The sequence below is a fragment of the Salmo salar genome, chromosome ssa15 (assembly GCF_905237065.1).
Source record: "Salmo salar chromosome ssa15, Ssal_v3.1, whole genome shotgun sequence".
In the NCBI taxonomy this organism is placed as follows: Eukaryota; Metazoa; Chordata; class Actinopteri; order Salmoniformes; family Salmonidae; genus Salmo; species Salmo salar.
The window spans coordinates 48,608,959-48,614,503 of record NC_059456.1 but is presented as its reverse complement, the minus strand read 5'-3'; positions in this window follow the sequence as shown (position 1 = coordinate 48,614,503).

The window sequence follows — 5,545 nt, the reverse complement described above, 5'->3', positions numbered from 1 at the left end:
ATGTCAGGCCATGTACTAAACAACCAAAAAGTTCAAGACTAAAGGCTGGTTTATACTAAGTCTATTGACAGTGGTCACAGTGACATCATGAACATTTTATTGTCGTCCAACATCAAACTTATCGTTGTCGTTATAAAAAGTATGAACACAAAAACTACAGGCTGCATGACATCAGCAACCTGGTGGTCCAAAATAGCATAACTAATGTAGTTTAACACCAATAAACCCACCCGTTTAAAAATCTATTTAGTATATGTCAATCTAGCAAACCAGGCAACTTAAAGCAACTTTCTAAACAATGTTTTGGTTCTTTCTGGCTTGTTAGCTAGCTAGCTAATGTTATGTTAGCTGGCTAGCCAGTTCAAATAATGACCATATCATATAGCTGACGTCTTCACTTTAGCTCATTTGTCTTCATTATTACAGAAAAATAAACTCACAACAAGATCATTATTTACAAGTTAATGACGAGCCAATTACAGAAAATATCTTTCTACCAGATAATTTTTGAACTTGGACACTGTCTCGTTGGCCTAACGTTAAATACTAATTTGACTTTGGTGCAGGTCATGTTCTTCACATTACTGTTTCTGGTAAAAACATACTTTTGCAATTCTATTACGTGCTATTTTTTTTTATTAAAGACGCGTTAGAAAGGATTACCTACACATACTGACCAGCTCATGTTATAGACAGAAGCGCGCTACATGGCAGACCAATCCAAACTCATCTCTTGGCATTTTCAGCCCATCCATTATCTCAGCCGATCATGGCTAGCGGCAAGGTTCTTGGCTTTTTCTGTGGCTAAACCAGGTAGGCTCGTAATTTAACAATTGTATTTGTATTTACAGATGGCATGCAGGTTTGTTATTAAGGCACATTAAAGTTAGCATGTTCCAGAAGGCATTTCTGCCAAAAAACACGTTTTGATTTTTACGTTCAAATGCCTCTCCTGGGAAGCAGTGACGCACGACATACGCCTAGTTTCCTGAAACAAGTCACATATTTGGATATACAGCCATCTAGTTTATCCCCTGAAAGTTAGCTTGTTAACTAGCCATATTGACGTGATCTATTCTTAGCTAGCTAGCCAATCTGACGTGGTCCATCCATTAATATAGCCTATCCTGTCTGCCAGCAGCAATCGCGATTAAACACGTAAAAACAATGTTGAAAAGGGGATAATGCTAGCCAACTTCGCTTGGTAGGCCTATGTTGGTTGGAGAAAAAAGTACATTAGGTCTACTTATCACTATGTTTAGCCAACTGTACAAAGTTTCTACCGGTAGCTTGCAAAGTAAACATTATCAGCTAACTGACAGTATATTGGCAAATACACCCTTCTGCTGCTTGACAGACAGACCCCACAAAGGATGGGAAATGAACCTAAACCACTCATACTTGTCAGGTATAGTTCACTTACATTTTATATCAGTCATATCTAATTAATGGTGGCCAATATTGAGAGATATTAACCTCATGTATCCCCCCCCCCCCCAGCAGACAAATGGAATGCTCTGCATCTTATTGTGAGGTTTTATTAATAATATTGGTGTGTATTCTCCCCCAAAAAATATTCTACTGAAAATATTCTAAATACCAGAATTCCTATAATAACCTCCAATATACTTTATGTGCAAGTTGTTATGATATTCTATGATATTTAAAGTAACTTAAAGGATTCGGGCATGCTTTTTGAAGCATGTTACCATAGCCCCTACCACTCCCATTGTTTCACTAACATAGATGCTAACGCTGGCTGTGGGGTAAGTAGATAAAGAAAACTAAGCCATAGTTTTGGTCAATGTCTTTCAGGGTTAAATTATTTCAAATGTTGGTGTACTGCCCCTTTAAATGGCAGTCAATTTTACCACAAATTCATATTTTCTTCAAAAAACTGAAAACTAAATGATACTATAGTAAAATGGTAAATTAGCTTTTCAGTACTAAGGTGGAATTGTACTTTGGAAAAAAGCTGCACATTATATAAAGGAAAAATATGTTTATTTTGACAAAATATGCAAATTAACTGTAATTTTGCTAAAATAATAGTCCAGATAACATTAATGACATGTCTAATGATGTTTTGATAATAAATAAGTTGATATTTTGCTGTGATTGTTAATTCATAATTTCTTATTAGGGTCAAAATGGCACTTGATGGTGAAGAAGTTTCACATTTTGTCATGCTGTTAGATTGAGGTTTACGGTATATTTTGCTCTTTGCACAATTTGTTTGCACTATGAAAATGTTGCCCACAGACACACACACATACACAAACGTTTAATAACTATAACTACTGAACACCGGAGTGGAACCATATGTAATTCTCTTGAATGAATGCGACCAGATGCACTGTGAGCTCAATGTGATGTGGGAGTCATTTGTCAACCAATAGAAATGGGAAAACATAACAATAATAATCATATTAATAATAATTATTATTATTATGATAATATATATATATATATATATATATATATTAATTACACACACATACAAAAGTCTGTGGACACCCCTTCAAATTTGTGGATTTGGTTGTTTCAGCCACACCCGTTGGTGACAGGTGTATAAAATCGAGCACACCGCCATGCAATCTCCATAGACAAACATTGGCAGAAGAATGGCCTTACTGAAGAGCTCAGTGACTTTCAACGTGGCACCGTCATAGGATGTATAGAAATGTCTAGGAGCAACAATGGCTCAGCCGCGAAGTGGTAGGCCACACAAGCTCACTGAACAGGACCGCCGAGTGCTAAAGTGCGTAAAAATCGTCTGTCCTCGGTTGCAACACTCACTACCGAGTTCCAAGCTGCCTCTGGAAGCAACGTCAGCACAATAACTTTTTGTCAGGAGCTTCAAACTATCTGCCCCAATGCATAGTGCCAACTGTAAAGTTTGGTGGAGGAGAAATAATGGTCTTGGGCTGTTTTTCATGGTTCGGGCTAGGCCCCTTAGTTCTAATGCAGGGAAATCTTAATGCTACAGCATACAATAACATTCTAGACGATTCTGTGCTTCCAACTTTGTGGCATCAGTTTGGGGAAGGCTCTTTCCTGTTTCAGCATGGCAATGCCCATGTGCACAAAGCAAGGTCCATACAGAAATCAGTGTGGAAGAACTTGACTGGCCTGCACAGAGCGCTGACCTCAACCCCATCGAACACCTTTGGGATGAATTGGAACGCCGACTGTGAGCCAGGCCTAATCGCCCAACATCAGTGCCCGACCTCACTAATGCTCTTGTGTCTGAATGGAAGCAAGTCCCTGCAGCAATGTTCAAACATCTAGTGGCAAGCCTTCCCAGAAGAGTGGAGACTGTTATAGCAGCAAAGTGGGGACCAATTCCATATTAATGTCCATGATATTCGACTAGCAGGTGTCCACATACTTTTGGTCATGTAGTGTATATTTAATGTAAAGTTAGTTACTATAAAAAATTATCGAGGACATCTGTATAACTTATATGAATGTATTGTCTTGCTGTACTGGACATATCCAACCGATGCATTTTACTGTAAAGCAATAATGTGAAAAAAATTAAATGGCAAAATAGTTCCTGTACATTTGTCTCAAAGTCCTTGAATATAGGTTATGAATTAAACATCAGAATATGGTGCAGAGCGTTTGATTTGGCTGCTGGGGGGCAAGGAGACTCCCAGCTCCGCTGAAATGATTGACAACTAGCTACATGCCGTATTCAAGGGATTGTTTTAGTCCAGGTTGCAGATAATGGACGTTGAGGATTTTTCTACAATAATCACAACATATAGACACAATTACAATCTTTATAAAATCTAATTTCAGAAATTATATGTGGAAAAATGTATTTGAGTGAACATTATCAAACCAGCAGTAGATGAAACAGAAAGTTAATTCTTTCCTCCATTGTTGGAGTAGTGAGCGGCCACATAGTTGTGAGGGGCCCTCGTGTTGAGGGTCAGCATGGTGGATGTGTTGTTGCCTACCCTCACCCCCTGGGGACGGCCCGCCAGGAAGTCCAGGATCCAGTTGCAGAGGGAGGTGTTCAGTCCCAGTGTCCTTAGCTTAGTGATGAGTTTGGAGGTCACAATGGTGTTGAATGCTGAGCTGTAGTCAATGAAAAGCATTCTCACGTAGGTGTTCCTTTTGTCCAGATGGGAAAGGGCAGTGTGGAGTGCAATAGAGATTGTGGATCTGTTGGGGCAGTATGCGAATTGGAGTGGGTCCAGAGTTTCTGGGATGATGGTGTTGATGTGAGCCATGACCAGCCTTTCAAAGCACTTCATGGCTACAGATGTGAATGCTACGGGGTGGTAGTCATTTAGATAGGTTACCTTGGTGTTATTAAGCACTGGGACTATGGTTGTTTGTTTGAAACATGTAGGTATTACAGACTGGGTCAGAGAGAGGTTGAAAATATCAGTGAAGACACTGAGTACACGTCATGGTAATCCATCTGGCGCTGTGGCTTTGTGAATGTTAACCTATTTAAAGGTCTTGCTCACATCGGCGACAGAGAGCGTGGTCATACAGTCGTCTGGAACAGCTGGTGCTCTCACTCATGGTTCAGTGTTGCTCGCCTTGAACCGAACATAGAAAGCATTTAGCTTATCTGGTAGGCTTGCGTCACTGGGCAGCTCTCGGCAGTGTAATAGGATTTGATCTTAGTCCTGTATTGACGCTTTGCCTGTTTGATGGTTCGTCGGCGGTTGTAGCGGGATTTCTTATAAGCGTCCGGATTAGTGTCCTGTTCCTTAAAAGCTGCAGCTCTAGCCTTTAGCTCAGTGAGGATGTTGCCTGTAAGCAGGAATAAGGAAGAAAGAGTTATGGTCCGACTTGCCAAATGGAGGGCAGGGGAGAGGTTTGTACAGTATGCATCTCTGTGTGTGGAGTAAAGTTGATCTAGAGTTTTTATCCCTCTACCAGTGACAAACTTGGCTGTTATCGACATATGGCAGTACACAAACAAAATCTAGCTCACTTATATTGCCAGCTAGAAAAAGACAGCCTCAAATGAATTCAGAAACAGAGGAAGAGGATAATTAGCTTTAGCAATTTGATATTACAACCGAATAGTAGAAATGTATTTAACAATCCATTGAAAACCTGCACAGTTATGAAGACGGCACGATAGTGTCTCTTCCCCCTCAGGAGGCTGAAAAGATTTGGCATGGGCCTTCGGATCCTCAAAAAGTTCTACAGCTGCACCATCTACAGCATCTTGACTGGCTACATCACCGCTTGGTATGGCAAATACACTGCCCTCGACCGCGAAGCACTACAGCGGGAGGTGTGGACAGCCCAGTACATCACTGATGCGCAGCTCCCTGCCATCCAGGAACTCTACTCTATATCAGGCGGTTTTAGAAGAAGGCCTGAAAAATTGCCAAAGACTCCAGTCACCCAAGCCAAGCTTTAAGACTACTAAATAGTCATAAGACTGCTAAATAGTCAATGAATGGTTACCTGAACTATGCACTGATTCTATGCACACTCACTAGACAATATATACATACTATACTGAACAACAATACTGTATAAACGCAACAATTTAACTGAGTTA